We start from the raw sequence: 16,894 nt of genomic DNA, 5'->3' as shown, positions 1-16,894 counted from the left end.
TATGATATCAAATTGTTCAAAATTCAAATTTAAGTTTATCGTTAGTGTATCAATAGTTTATCAACCTTTTAAAGTACAAAAACTAAATATTTTATGGTTAATTGAAAGTGATTAAATTAAATATTTTAAAGTACAAAAACTAAAAAAGAACTCATCACAAAGTATGAAAACTAAATTTATATTTAATCATATTTAAGTTATGATCAATTTAACCAAAACTTAAAATTTCGATGTCTTGTTAAAAAAATATCGATGTCGATAAAGATGTTAAGGTCTCAATTTCACGAAAACGGATAGAAATATCAACAAAATATCAATGTTGATGAAAATTTTTGAAAAAAATAATAAAAACCAAAAGTTCAAAAAATTATTTAAATTAATAAATAAATACTTTTTATTTTTTAATCAGTTAAAATATTTATTATTTATATTATATTCACATTAGTAATATTTTATTACTTATATTTTATTTTTCATACTTTTTTTCATGATATAATAAAAGTGTCTAACTTATTACTTATGTCAAATATTCATTAATATTAATGAATACGTCGTGATGTCTACAAAAATTTGAATATGATATGGCCAATTTTAAGATATGCACCTTTATGTAAGATTTAAAAAAAAAATGAATCTTTCACCTAACTTTAATCCAAGGTGGGTCACCTCAATCCATCATTGGAATTAACATGTGGTGATGGATATAAATTAGTTTGATGGTAAAGATTTGTGTCCACATATTTCGTTGGACTATGATCTGACAGCCCAAATTTATGTCCACAACCATTTTCCTCCACTTTTTTTCTTCACTTTCACTTTTTTTTTCCTTTGACTAAACAAAAGTGAAAAGACTTATGGTTGACAAATTTTCAGCGCTATCTATGACAGTATTGTTATTTTGTTACGCTCTATATTTAATGTGATGGTAACGTCCACTTGAAGGTGTACATAAATAATGGGAAATTATTCGAATAAGAGAAATTCTAAAAATAAATATATATGCAACTATGATTGAGAAAAATATAGAGGAATTGATATTTATTATCTATACTTGTAGGGTGGTACTTCCTCTTTCGGTTACTGGTCAATAATTAAGAATTATGAAGTTTAGTGTGTTTGGTTTGAAGTAAATTTAGGTCGAATGATTTTATGAAGATTTTTCTAAGAATACAACAGTCAACAACACATGTGGGATTCCACGATTTTAAAAAATTGTCATAACTATATTTTATGGTTATTTTTTTTGTCATTGAATTGATGATCAAAGAAAGAGTATCAATTACACTTAAAAAAAAAAAAAAAAAAAACACTAATCCTTAATGAATTCTTATCTAGACAATTTTATTCTATAAGATATTAACGACAGTAAATAATCTTCAATATATTGGATTTGTGTTCTAAATCCATGTAATTAATGAGTTATTTGGTAAGTTATTTACTTATTTTACTTGCAATAATAAATTGTTCATCATAGTAAAAATTCAAGATTGTAAATGTATTCTTGAACAATATATTGTTGACATACGAGTTAATTCATGTTCAAAAAATAACTTAAAGAGATTATAGTATATAATAAGATCGGGTGTTTACGCTTGGTACTATGTAGAGGTATTCAAAATTCAGTCTAAACCAACAAACTAGATTGTACCGAACCAACTAACAAAATTCGATCCTGTTTCTTCAAAATAAAGTGTTTTTTTTTTTTTTTTTTTTTTTTTTTTTTTGGTTCACTAACATAGAAAAAGGGAAGTTTTGGTTTGGTCAGCAGTACTGTGCTTAAAAAACCATCATAAACTTAACCGAGCCAACCGAGTAGTAATATAATATATCTATTGATTTTTGGGGTGACTGGACAATTTTTTTATTTTAAAAAATATCTAAACACAATTTTCATCCCAAAAATGTCTAAACGTAAAATACTAAATTAAAATACATAGTAATTATTTAAAAATATGGACATTACCCTTTCAGGCAATCAACATAAATTACACCAAATTTATGTACAAACTCTAATGTGTAAATTGTCACATCCCCTTCCAGGTTACCTTTTTAATTTAGAAGTGATATGAAGACAGCAGATGTCAACCCTATTATGACAATAACTGTCAAACATACTCCTGTGAACCTGTGTCCTTAGCACCTATTAAACCTGATTAGCAGTTTATAATTCTCCAGAACTTAACACACAATCTCAGTAATAGCTCAAAGTATACAGATTACTATTAATTAAAATATCAACTTCAACATATATAACAGTTTCAGAAAAACCAAGCCTATTTACAACAACAGTTCAACACAATTTCTACCTTAATTACCACGACATGTACAGGAAAAACTAGGGTTTAAATAAGACATAGTGGACCACTTAAACTTCAAGCCCTCTATGATCCTTGAGTAGTGATTGACTGGCAGAACTGCTATGTTGGGGTTAATATCCTAAATCTCGTAGGATCCTATAGTTTATAATTATATTATACAAACATTGTATTTATGTAATTAAATATATGATGTTTTATTTCACAATTAGTTGCATTAACCACAAAACAATAAACTAACATCCAAGGTTATCTTGTAGCTTAAACATGTATGTAGAGATATACGGCTGGATCATGTTTAAGTGATAACCTAAATGGTCTAGATGGATAAGGTTGGATACCTTATCCTGATGATACTACGAGTATGGCTCACTTTGTAGATGTTACAATTGTTGTAAAGTGCTACAAATGATCTGATCCTGGTCATTTATGTGGAGACATATGAGTAGGGATATTCTATACAAAGAAGTTTGTATAAGACCGGACCACGAAATATTTAGTCTTATTATATAACGTCGTTCATAATAGAGACTTGTATTTTACCAGGATAACCATAGGTAACATGATCTGAATCCTGATTGAGTTGTGAATTTTTACCCATGAGGGTAGTCCTTTGATTTGTATGAGTGGGAGTGGCCAGATTGCCGACTTAATAAGCCTACCATTTTGGAGATTCATCTGATTGGGGAGTTAGAAACACAGCTACACAAATAGGGAATTCACTCATTCCTCAATGCCGGGGCAAGTAGATAAATTAACCTCTTAAGGACTAATTTTGGGGCTTGAACAATGTGGTGCCACACCTTCTCCTGGCCCGAGAGGAGTTTGATTATATTTGAACTATGATTTATTGTTCATTAGAGGTATCAGTGGTACTTAAAGAGTTGATGTAACTATAGGGGCAAAATGGTAATTTTGGTGCAGCTGTACTTATGACCAATTTGTGAAGGGTCACTGTACTATTGATTGGTTATATCCAATGGATACAGAAATATACCTGTAGTGTGAAGAGTGCAGGTATCGGTTTTTAGTAGAATGCTTGACAGTTAACGCGAATGCTGAATAATTTAATTGAAGAGTTTAATTAATTATTCACGTACCGTTGGAACTTCAAGCTACAGGTCCATAAGGTCCCCTCGATAGCTTAATGGGATTTTATGAGAATCAGTTTTTTTTTTATTAATTTGAACTGTTGAAATTAATTGAGGAAATTAATTATATATGGTATAATTAATTAAATTTTAATTATATATAATATAATTACTATAATGTATTTGATACATTATAATAAAAAGTATTTTTTTTAGAGAAATTAAAATATTTTAATTTATGGGAATTGGATTCATATAATTAAATTTAATATAAATGGGATTTATATTAAATACCGTTGTTGAGAGAATTAACTATAGGTTATATTGTATTGAATACAATATTAAACTATAAGTTATATGTTATATTTCATATAACATATCGTTTAATATATATTGTATGATAAAGTAGTTATCATATATGTAAATATATATATATATTAAGGCTTATTATTAAAATTAATTTTATTTAAAAAAGAAAAATCAGTTTTAGGGAGGGAGTTGTAATTCCCTCTCCCTTTTTCTCTCCACAACATGCAGGAATGGAGGAAGGGGCTTTAGTCTTTTTCTTCCAAAAAAAAAAAAAAAAAAAAAAAAGACAGAGAATGTTGTGATCTCAATCCTTCCTCCTCCTCCTCTATACTAAGAAAATCTCTTCTCTCTCAAAATCAAAAATAGCCAGAGCTCACTCCTTCTGGGTTCTCATCCTTGAGAATACCGTGAGCCATTGTGGTGGTGCCCTTTTTGAAGAGGATTTATTGTGAAGATTGGATTCTTCAAAGGTAAGAGTTCTAAACCCAAATCCATTCTCTTCTATTTGTTTTTCCAATATGTTGTAATTATGTAATTAAATGCATATTTTTTTGTTGTTTTACTGTAAAATTTTCATTATGTGAAATTTGGGAAAATTGGGACAATCTGCTTCTGCTCAAGAATCATAACAAGGTTTCTTCAATTGTTATCAGAGCCAGATTTTGATCCCAATTTTTCCTAATTTTCAGAATGTTTTTTACAATGTTGGTGGGTATCTCATTTTGTTTATTCATATGATGAATTCTGTGTTGAATGGTTTGCATTTAATGGATGCTTTTGGGATTAGATGTCTTAGATTTGCTTTTATTTACAAATTTGGTTATGTAAAGGCCCATGTTTTTGGGGCATAATTCGTTATCGAGTCTGTATTGATTGTCCTTGAGTCATTCATGATGGTTCCTACCCGGATTTTGGAGAAAACGAGGCAAAAAATGGTGAAGTTTTGAAGATGTTCGAAACTATATAGTGGGTGAATGTATAGTAGTGTCATGACGTTGTACCCTAGCATAACGACGCTGCGATGCGGCGAACAAAGGAAAACTTCGTAGCATCGGGATGCTAGGGCACGATGTTACGACGCTCTGAGACAGAGTTTTCATGCAGTTCAACTCCAATTCAAGCGTGGTTCGTGGTCTGTTGGTTTGGTTCAATTCGTGGTTTCTCCGGTTCGAGCGATTTTGGGTTCATCTGGACTAGTTCCAGGTCTGGTTCGAGCAGTTCAAGGTCCGATTCACCTATTTCGAACCAGATGGATATTTATTATAATAGTTAGTTTTAAATTTCCTTTTAGGTATCCAATCCCGTTCCGTTAATTGCTTTTATACACTAGAAAATTATACATGTGATGTATGATTTATTTTATTATTATATGTCATAGTATGTCATATAGTATAAAATCCCACTATAGGTTATACATTTAATTTCATGCATTATATTATAAATGTTATGATTTTAGATGCATGATTTAATTTTATAGCATGCGCATGCATCATTATAATATAAATGTTATAATATATGCATGCATGCATTAATAGCATATCCATGCATCATTTATATTATAATTGTTATAATATATGGTTTGATGAATGTATGAATGTATGCTATAATATGTTTCATTACCTTACTACATAGATATTATATATGTTAGTAATGAAATGAAATTGCATGAACATGACACTACCTTAGATAATTTATAAATAATTTACTTAAGTATGCCAAAGCATGCAATGTATGGTTTTAATTTATTTCATTTTTTATAATTATTATAACAAAATGAAATTAGAAATTAAAATCAATAATTCAAAGTTGCATGCAAAACTTAGGTAAAAATTATTTTTTAAAATTGTTTTAAAACATGATTTAGATAGACCTAAAATCACATTTCTAATAAGATTAGAAATTTAAGTTTAATCTTTTAATCGGTTTAGTATGATTAAATTTAATCTTTTAATCGGTTTAGTATGATTAAATTTATTCTTAATAAAAGATTAACTTTGTAATAAATGTATCTATAAGGGAACTTTTGTCTAAGGCGAGTTTTGTCTAGGCTAGATATTTAAGTTGATGGAAACGTAACACCCCTACCTGGAAACTTACTTGGAAAGGTGAATTAGATAGATTTATTACAAGCATGCAAGTTTGATTAAAGTTTGTTAAAGAGTTTAATAGACCTTAATCAAAATTGTTTAACTATGCAAAGGCAAGTGTTGTTTTCGGGAAAATTAAACATTCACTTAGTTAAAATCAGTAGCCGGATTTTTCTAGGTTAATTAACCCTAGGTAAAACACTCAATAGGAGGAAAATGGGTATATGATACTTCATTTTTTATTTTCACGTTTCTCCCTAAAAGTTCACACTGTGAGATCTATATTCGACCTCAAGGCACCTTGAGTGTCCCCCAACGGATGACATTTGTATAAATCAATATCAAGGTGAATGGAGAGAGTGTTTATAGTAAGTGGGAGTGGGACGTGTGACAACATAGCCCTCGGTCTCTCTCATTAGTTGGAAGTAAGGTTTCATGCTAGCCTCATGGCACCTTGAGTGTCCCCCTATAGGATGGAATTTTTGCATGGTGCTTTATTCAAACTCCAACAATGGATAGGGTTACTTTAGTTTCATGTCCCAATTGGTTTTTTCCTATAGTTGGCTTATTGGGACTAAATACTAGGACCTAAAATGAGAGGTTACACTTATAAGAATTGTTAAGCAAGTTTAACAAATTTTGGGCCGAACAATGGTGACTGATAGTTACAGTAAGAAGGTGTTTTTTTGTCTATTAGTTGAGATTGTCTCATTTTAGTGAAGGGGCACCTGATCATCCTAAGGTGACTTTTGTCCTGCCTCACTGAAACATCATTGCAAAATAGATGTCACTTAGGATACATTAAACTATTTTGCTAAAAATTGATTGGTTGTCTTGATGGTTTAATGCATTTATACTAATTATAAATAATTTGTATGGTTTCAGCAAACTTATTTGAATATGACTTCCGCAACCCTAAATTACTCGTTGTTGACAAACTAATAAGCGAAAATTACACTTCGTGGAAAATACGATCAATACAATCCTTATCATCGATGACCTTTGTTTTGTGTTTATGAAGGACTATCCTCCCATTCTAGCTCTCAATGCTACTCAAAATGTTCGAGAAACATACGGGCGAGGGATACGGGAAAACAAGAAAGCCCAAGCATACATCTTGGCAAGTCTTTCTGAACTCTTGGCCAAGAAGTATGAGCCCATACTCACGGCCCATGAGATTATGGAGTCCCTGGGGGTAATGCTCGGACAATCGTCCGCACAACTCAGGCACGACGCTTGTTCGGAGCTAAGTAGGTGTCGTTAATTCTACCTAACTTGAAACAAATAATATTTATAAAGCTTGAACAACAACCTAACTAACCCATAATTAAAATAGAAGTAAGAGGTCGATCAATAGGGAATGTTATTTAATCCTTTCTTTAACTAAGCTTAAATATGAAAGCTATAAAACAGGGTTTTTTTTATTAAGACAAGAAACATGCTAAAAATCAGAAGATAAAAGCATAGTTGTAACCAAGTTTAGAACAATCTTGCTTCTAATCTAAGTTAGACATTCATTGCAATTCATATTATTGAATTCTACAAATTTAATTCCCAATCGGATTAAGCACGCAACTACTTACTTAATCTAGATTAAACTAATCTCTACAAAGGCGGACAACTAGCATAACCTAGTTAATAAAGCTTCCTAATCAACGATTAAGGTAAGATAGCCCTAACCCTAATCTTCTACATGCTTTTACCTCTATTGGGTTCCTTAGCGATCATATAGTAGAGAAAACACGTGCATTAAGTTCTAGGATTCAATTGTGTCGATTAATTGTTAAGATAGCTTACTTAGTTAATCAAATTTTCTCCAAATCTAGTAATTAGTGCGTCCTAGGTTGGTCAGCCATTCAACACGCAATTACTATTGCCTCTTGGAGATCTTGGCTAGACATTATATCGAACACATAAAAAAGAAATAAAAATCTAACCTAGGTAGAAAACAAAATTAACATAGAGACTAATTGATACAGAGAGAAATTCCAGCCTCTATTGAAATCGTGCTTCTTCCTCTTTAATAAAAATGAAAGAAAACTATTTATAGTTCTAGGGTAGCGTCGCGATGAAAATTCTAGCATTGCAATGCTAAATCGTAAAAAAGTTGTTGGACTAACGTTGCAACGTTGGGCTGACACTTGGTTGCACAAGGCGCGTGTAGGCGAAAATGAAGTACGTCAAAATCCAGAGCATTGTAATGCTGTGAGAAACGTTGCAACGCATCGAGTTTTTGCAGCAAAAAGTGAGTGTTCTATCTTAACTCGATACTTGATGCTCGATTACTCGGTAGCATTCACTTGACGAACCTTTTAGTATTTACTCAATGACTCGACAGCCTTACTCGATGGCATTTTGGGTATTTACTCGATGGCTTTTTTTACTTGATGACAATTTACTCGATGGCTGCCATATACTCGATGCTTGGTTACTCAACAGCTTTACTCGATTGTACTCGATGGTATTCTGCTAAATACTTGATGGCACTCAATTATACTAGATGACATTTCGGTAATTACTCGATTCTCTTCAATTTATTGATTTTCTTGGTCATTTTTTTTATCCTTTTTGGCCCGATTTTCTTGTAATGACTCCTAAACGTCTCGAGGACTGTTTTACCTACAAAATTAGCATTTAAAGCAAATAATCAATACAATTTTGGGGAAATTAACATAGAAAATATACATCCTAAAAACCTAACAATGCTCTTCACATCTTTAATGCTCTTCACATCTTCAATGCTCATATACAAGAAGGGGCATCTGTTCGAGAACATGTTCTCAACATGATGGTCCCCTTCAACGTGGTGGAGATGAATAGGTTCGTCATGGATGAAGTCATTCAGGTTAGCTTCATTCTAGAATCTTTACCTAAAAGTTTCCTACAATTCCGTAGTAATGCTTTTATGATCAGGATTGACTACAACCTGACCATCTTGCTCAACGAGCTATAGACCTTCCAGTCCTTGATGAAAACCAAGGAACAGAAGGATAAAACAAATGTTTCTTCGTCCTCTAACAAATTCTACAGAGGTTCAACCTCTGGAACAAAATATGTGCCTTCTTCTTCTGGCACCAAAAAGTGGAATATGAAGAAAGGTGGAAAAAAGAAATCTAACCCACCAGCTGCTGCCCAAAAGGGCAAGAAAGCCAAGGTTGCGAAGGGAATCTATTTCCATTGCAGCCAGGAGAGACATTGGAAGAGAAACTGTCTCAAATACTTGGCGGAAAAGAAGAAAGTCAAGTAAGGTGAATATTATTTGCTTATTTTGAAAACCTGTTTAGTGGAGAATGATGATTCGGTCTGGATAATTGATTCGAAAGCTACTAACCACGTTTATTCTTCATTTTAGAGAATTAGTTCCTAGTGGCAATTAAAAGCTAGGGAGGTGAAGATGCGGGTTGGAACAGGGCATGTTGTCTCGGTTGTGTCAGTGAGAGGTCTTCAGTCAACTTTACAGAATAGATATATTTTGTTAGAAAATGTATATGTAGTTCCTAGTTTGAAGATGAACTTAATTTATGTAAAGTGTTTACTTGAACAATCATATTGTATAAACTTCTTTGTAAATAAAGTGTTTATTTCTAAGAATGGTGTCAATATTTGTTCCGCTGAACTGGAAAATAATTTATATGTGCTAAGACCGTTAGCAACTAAAGCCTTCTATAACACTGAAATGTTTAAAGCTGTGGTAACTCAACATAAAAGACTTAAAATTTCTCCTAAAGAAAATTTCCAACTTTGACACTTGAGATTAGGACACATCAATCTCAATAGGATTGAGAGATTAGTGAAGAATAGACTTCTAAGCGAGTTAGAAGAAAATTCTTTGCCAGTATGTGAGTCATGCCTTGAAGGCAAAATGACTAAAAAACCTTTTTACTGGAAAATATCACAGTGCCAAAGAACCTCTAGAGCTAGTACATTTAGACTTCTGTGGTCCGATGAATGTCTAAACAAGGGAAGGTTTTAAATCATCACGTTTACTGATTATTATTCAAGATATGGGTATGTTTATTTAATGTAACATAAGTCTGAATCTTTTGAAAAGTTTAAATAATTCAAGGTTGAAGATGAAAATACAATGAATAGAACAATTAAGACATTTTGATCTGATCGAGGTGGAGAGTTTTTGGATCTAATATTCTATAACTATTTGATAGAGCATGGAATTGTGTCCCAACTCTTAGAATTTGGTACACCTCAATAGAATGGTGTATCAGAAAGAAGAAATCGAACCTTGTTAAACATGGTTTGGTCTATGATGAGTTACGCTTTCTTACCTGATTCTTTTTGGGGTTTTGCAGTATAGACTGCAGCGTACATTCTGAACTGTGTTTTATCCAAGAGCGTTATCAAAACACATTTGGAATTATGGAATGGTCGTAAAGCTGGTTTACGTCATTTCAAAATCTGGTGTTGCTCAGCACATGTGCTTGAGGCAAATCCTAAAAAACTGGAAACTTATTCAAAATTGTGCCTATTTGTTGGCTACCCCAAAGGAACAAAAGAGGGTTTCTTTTTCGACCCTATGGAAAATAAAGTGTTTGTATCAACAAATGTTGCTTTTCTAGAAGAACACCATATATGGGAGCACAAGCCCCGCAGTAAGGCTATGTTTAATGAACTTTCCAAGGAATCTACTAAACCTTCAACAAGAGTTATCGAAGAACCCAACACCTCAACAAGATTTTTTAAAGTTGGATCATCTAGTATGTCAAATCCACCTCAAATGTTGAGGGAGCCTCGATGCAATGAAAGGGTTGCGAACCCACCTATCCGTTACATGAGTTTAATAGAAATCCTAGCTATGGTAGCTGATGGAGATGTTGAGGATCCATTGTCCTACAAAAGGCAATGGAGGATGTTGACAAAGATGAGTGGATCAAAGCTATGGATCTAAAAATGTAGTCGATGTACTTTAATTTGGTTTGGAATCTCGTAGATCTACCTAATGGGGTTAAAACTATAGGTTGCAAATAGATCTACAAGAGACAACGAGTGCTAATAGGAAGGTGCAAACCTTCAAGGCTAGACTAGTGGCAAAGGGTTATACCGAAGTTGAGAGAGTTGACTATGAGGAGACTTTCTCACCTGTTGCCATGCTGAAGTCTATCCGAATTCTCCTATCCATTGGCTCATATTATGACTATGAGATTTGGAAAATGGACGTCATGACTGCCTTTCTGAATGACAATCTTGAAGAGACCATTTATATAGAGCAACTCAAAGGATTCATAACTCAAGGTCAAGAGCATAAAGTTTACAGGCTTAATCGATCCATTTATGGTCTAAAATTAGCTTCACGATCTTGAAACATAAGGTTTGATACTGTGATCAGATTTTATGGCTTTTATCAGAATGTTGATGAGTCTTGTGTAAACAAGAAGATCATCAATAGGTTAGTAGCTTTTCTAGTATTATATGTAGACGATATCCTACTCATTGGGAATGATGTAGGTCTACTGTCTAAATTTAATAACTGGTTAGTGACCTAATTCCAAATGAAAGATTTGGGAGAGGCTCAGTTTGTTCTAGGAATTCAGATCTTTAGAGATTGAAAGAATAAAATGCTAGCTCTGTTTCAAGCATCATATATTGACAAGATGCTTGTCAAGTATTCGTTGCAGAACTCCAAGAAAGGGGATTACTACCTTTCAGGCATGAAGTAATATTGTCTAAGGAACAGTGTCCTAAGACACCTTAAGAAGTTAAGGAAATGAGATGGATCCCCCATGCATCAGCTGTTGACAACCTAATGTATGCACTATTATGTACTCAACCTGACATCTCCTATGTGGTGGGGATAGTCAGTAGATATCAGTCTAATCCAGGATAAGATCACTGGACCACCGTTAAGAATATCCTCAAGTATCTACGGAGAATGGGGGACTACATGCTCGTGTATGGTTCTAAGGATCTGATCCTTACAGGATACATAGACTCTCATTTTTAGACTGATAAGGATTCTAGAAAATCTACATTAGGATCAGTGTTCACTCTTAACAGATGGGCAGTAGTTTGGAGGAGCACCAAGTAAAGGTGCATTGCTGACTCCACTATGGAGGTCGAGTATGTAGCAGCTTGTGAAGCTGTTAAGAAAGTTGCTTGACTCAGGAAATTCTTGACTGATCTGAAAGTCGTTCCAGACATATCAAAACCCATCCCACTTTATTGTGATAATAGTGGTGTTATGGCTAATTCCCGAGAGCTTAGAAGTTACAAGCACGGGAAACACATAGAGCAGAAGTATCATTTCATCCGAGAGATTGAGCATCAAAGAGACATGATCATCACGCAAATAGCTTGGGAGTAAAATGCTGCTTATCCATTTACAAATGGCCTCACGACTAAGATGTTTGAAGGTCACCTGCAGAGTATGGATTTATGGGATAGGCCACGTTTAGAGTAGAGCAAGTGGGATATTTGTATTGGGCATGATGTGCTCTAGTTTATTGTTTGTCTACTTTTTATTTTAGTTTGACTTTTACATTGTACACTCCACTAGCTTTAGATCAAGTAGGATATTGTTGGGGTTGATATCCTAAATCTCGTAGAGTTCTATAGTTTGTAATGACATTGTACAAACATTTTATTTATGTAATAAAATATATGATGTTTTATTTCAAAATTAGTTGCATTAACCACAAACCAATAAATTAACATTCAAGGTTATCTTGTAACTTAATCATGCATGTAGAGACATACAATTGGATCATGTTTAAGTGATAACCTAAATGGTCTATAGTAGATGAATAAAACTAGATACCTTATCCTTGTGAAACTACGAGTATGACATGTTTTGTAGATGTTATAATTGTTGTAAAGTGCTACAAATGATCAGATCCTGATCATTCATGTGGAAACATGTGAGCAAGGATATTCTATACAAAGGAGTTTATATAAGACCGAACCACGAAATGTTTAGTCTTATTATAACGTCATTCATAATAGGGACTTACATTTCACCAAGATGACTATAGGTAACATGATCTGAATACTAAGTGAGTTGTGAGCTCTTGGTCATGAGGGCAGTTCTTTGATTTGCATGGGTGAGAGTGGCCAGATCACCAACTCAATAAGCCTACCATTTTGGGGATTCGTCTGATTGGGGAATTGGAAAAACAACTACATAAGGGGGAATTCACTTATTCCCCAATGTCGGGGCAAGTAGATAAATTGCTCCCTTAAGAGCTGCGGGGCTTGAACAATGTGGCGCCACACCTTCTCCTAGTCCGATTGGACTATGATTTATTGTTCATTAGAGAAAGCAGTGATACTTAAGGAGTTAGATGTAACTAAAGGGGTAAAACGGTAATTTTGGCGTAGCTGTACTTATGAGCAATTTGTGAAGGGTCATTATACTGTTTGGTTGTATCTAATGGACATGGAAATATATCTATAGTGCGAAGAGTGCAGCTGTCGATCTTTAGTGAAGTGCATGACATTTTAACGAATGGTGAATAATTTAATTAAAGAGTTTAATTAATTATTCAGTACTGTTGGAGCTTCAAGCTACAAGTCCATGGGGTCCCCTCGATAGCTCAACGAGATTTTAAGAGAATCAGTTTTTGGATTCATTTGAACTGTTTAAATTAATTGAGAGAATTAATTATATATGATATAACTAATTAAAATTTAACTATATATGATATAATTACTATAATGTATTTGATACATCATAATATAAAGTACTTTTTTTTAGAGAAATTAAAATATTTGAATTTATGTGAATTGGGTTCATATAATTGAATTTAATATAAATGGGATTTATATTAAATATCGTTGTTAAGAGAATTAACTATAAATTATATTGTATTGGATACAATATTAAACTATAGGTTATATGTTATATTTGATATAACATATCGTTTAATATATATATTAAGGTTTATTATTGAAATTAATTTTACTAATTTTATTTCTTAAAAAAAATAGTTTTAGGGAGGGAGTTGTAACTCCCTCCCCTTTTTCTCTCCACAACGTGCAGGAGCGGAGGAAGGGGCTTCAGTCTTCTTCTTCCTAAAAAAAAAAACATAGAGAGTGTTGTGATCTCAATCCTTCCTCCTCCTCCTCTCTACTAAGAAAATCCCTTCCCTCTCAAAATAAAAAATAGCCAGAACGCACTCCTCATGGGTTCTCATCCCTAAGAATAATGTGGTAGCCATTGTGGTGGTGCCCTTTTTTAAGAGAATTTAACGTGAAGATTGGATTCTTCAAAAGTAAGGGTTCTAAACCCAAATTCATCATCTTCTGTTTGTTTTTCCAACGTGCTGTAATTATGTAATTAAATGAATATTTTTTTCTGGAAAACTTTCATTCTGTGAAATCTGAGAAAATTAGGACAATCCGCTTTCACTAAAAAATCCTAACAAGGTTCCTTCATACTAGGCCTCGAGGCGTCGGCCGCTACCTAGGGGGAGAAAACATTTGAAAGAATGAGCTTACAAATGCTCAACATGGAATTATAGTACATAAAAAACCTTCGAATAAAACTCATCATCATTTTTTTGTAAAGCACCTCTACTCCTTTGTCTGAACATGAGGGAAACCTCTTTTGCTCAATTCCTAATATCCTTAGTTGAGATAGAGCTGTTTTGCTCGATCTCGTCAATGTCGATAACATAGATCATACGTGCACATAGAACTAAATAGGATCCTGACTACTTAACAATATCTTTGGTATCAGGGATCCCTAGCATAATTGGAAATCTGGGTACCTTACCATACCTTCAGTACCAACATTTGGAGTATGGCTTTTGTACAAGGCACAAATTATTAAAACATTCTATAAACATAAAACAACATACTCAATGATAAAATGATTGAACTTCAAAGCTACATGTCATTACATAGTGCCTTATAAACATTAATCATGCTTATAAATTTCTTTGTAGAAATTCAACATATTTCATAATATGGGCATAAGCTTATTGAAAATGTCAATTTCACGTATAAAATTTCAGTCTTTAAAATTATGGATCATGTGATCAACATATATTCAAAGTATGTGTTGAGTAAATCATGGTATAAAAAAACATGTTAAATTGACTATGCACTAAAAACCATTTATAAAAACTTGTCACTCACAATTTCCAACTCCATCCTTTAGGTATATAAGCCTCTCCTAATTGAACTTGGCCTGAAAATAACATTATTAACTTATAGTTATCCTTTAGATGATTATTCAATACAAATAATAGATGATTATTTAGTCTAAATAGTGCATCAACAACTTGTCATTCAACCATAATTTCCTTAACCCCGAAACAATCCTTAAAATATCCTAACTTTACTTAGACTTCTCTAAAACCCTAATTTAGTCCAATTTAGAATTTTACCTTATACTTTAATCCTCAAATTACCTTCAAATTAATTTATGATTCCAAATCAATTCAATCCCAAGGTCAGAGCATCTAATTGATATCTATGAGGACTTAATTTAAGCTTAGGAACATCTTGATTAACCTTAATCTTGTCCAATTTTACCTAATTTTTTCATTAACCCTAATTAGGGTTTACTTTATAAACAAACTCCTTAATCAACTTAAAATTCCAATTTCTTCTGATTTCATGTTTAAGCTATCATATTAATACAAATTGGGCCACTAATTATGCTTAAGAACACCTTAATTACCAAAAAAATTTGATTTCCATCTTTTAATCACGGACAAAAGATGACAGACAGGGGTCATCTTCAACCTCCAACTCATAATTTCTTCCAATTTCGGTGAGCTTTCCAGTGAGACTTCCGATGTCCAAATTCTCTCATTTCAGCCATAACCACTCGAATTATATTATATAAACCTCTTACCCATCATCTAACTATCTTACCCCAAAGTTTAGAGCCTCCAATCGCCCTGAATCTCCTGGAATCGGTCAAACACTCCTGGGTCCCCTGTTTTTCCGGCGAAAAAGTTGAAAAAAATTTCAGAGTCTAAATTTGACGTTTTCGGCCAATAAAACATCAAATAACTTTTAAAAAGCTTTAGAGGAACGACAGAATCAACTTAAGTTCGAAGTAGCCTATAAGTCCATGAATTTGCATAAAACCTGAAGTCCTCTGGTTTTCAAAAAAAAAAAAAAAAAAACTGCACAGCGTTCTGTTTTCTTCAAAATCATGGCCTTACCAAATTCCTTCTCCTTCATCAGCCCATAAAATTCCCTCTTCAACTTTCATGAAGAAAATTTTTCAATTGCTCGACTGGTTTGAGAGAAATTCTTTAAATTCTCCACGGGTATACCCCTGCACGTGACAACAACATTTATAGCTTTCAGCCCTTAATTCATCAATTTCTAAACCAAATTCCTTCAAATTTCTTGCATAATTCTCTAGATCTATCCTTTAACTACTTAACCCTTGAAAATTAAGCTCTAATATTACCTCAATTGCTCAGAATCTCCTTAATCAACCAGTTTAGCTTCTGAATTTTAGCAAAATCTTTCAACCTTCTTTTTTCTCGTTTGTGATGTAGTCAAAGAAAATAAGAAATGGCACAACAAATTTTAGAGCACCGATCAGTTCCTCTCCAATTTTTATACTACCGCCTTTTTTTGAAAAAAAAAAATTTAATTAATTAAATCCCATGACAGCTGCTGCCATATTGTTCCATCACCTCTACTTCCACTTCCAATTAAAATAACTTGAAGGAATTTCCCCCAAATTATTTAGTCACCTTTTTAATTCTTTGCCATAAAAAAAAAATTAATTCCTTTTAAATCCCCTTCCAACTTGATTTCTTAACTTTCCAAATTCTCCATTTAAATCTCTTTCTAACAAAATGTCACTCTAATTTATTATTTTTCTCTATTACAACCTTGGCAAATTTTCCTTAAATAAATAATATCAACGAAACTCATAGCTGTTGGGTTACTTAAAACATCTCCAAAATTCCCTTTTATTCTCACATTATTCACCAATTTACTTTTTCCCTTTGAGTTCCATACTCAATTGATTCCCCTTAATCTACCTTACTTAATATGCGTTTAAGACAATAAATAACATTGTAAATTCTCAAACATAGACATTAAGAAATTCAAAATCTAGGGTTTACATCATTGTTTTAAATAGTAAAATTACTAAAAATATTTT

General features: G+C 32.8%; 1 long non-coding RNA gene across 2 annotated transcripts; it reads right to left on the bottom strand.

The window, feature by feature from the left end:
* Positions 1–1,854: 1,854 nt before the first annotated feature.
* On the bottom strand, positions 1,855–16,406 carry LOC120072989. 2 transcript variants are annotated; one of them, XR_005480651.1, is made up of 5 exons: positions 16,187–16,406; positions 15,933–16,048; positions 15,637–15,700; positions 14,893–14,944; positions 1,855–2,149 (listed from the first exon to the last, which is right to left on the bottom strand). It is a non-coding gene; the product is annotated as an uncharacterized LOC120072989 (long non-coding RNA). The 2 variants fall into 2 exon arrangements; XR_005480650.1 differs by lacking the exon at positions 1,855–2,149 and having other exon boundaries at positions 13,871–14,944; positions 16,187–16,402.
* Between the last annotated feature and the right edge of the window lie 488 nt (positions 16,407–16,894).

This window comes from Benincasa hispida, chromosome 3, assembly GCF_009727055.1.
Source record: "Benincasa hispida cultivar B227 chromosome 3, ASM972705v1, whole genome shotgun sequence".
Classification (NCBI taxonomy): Eukaryota; Viridiplantae; Streptophyta; class Magnoliopsida; order Cucurbitales; family Cucurbitaceae; genus Benincasa; species Benincasa hispida.
This window is presented reverse-complemented; position numbering and strand designations above follow the sequence as displayed.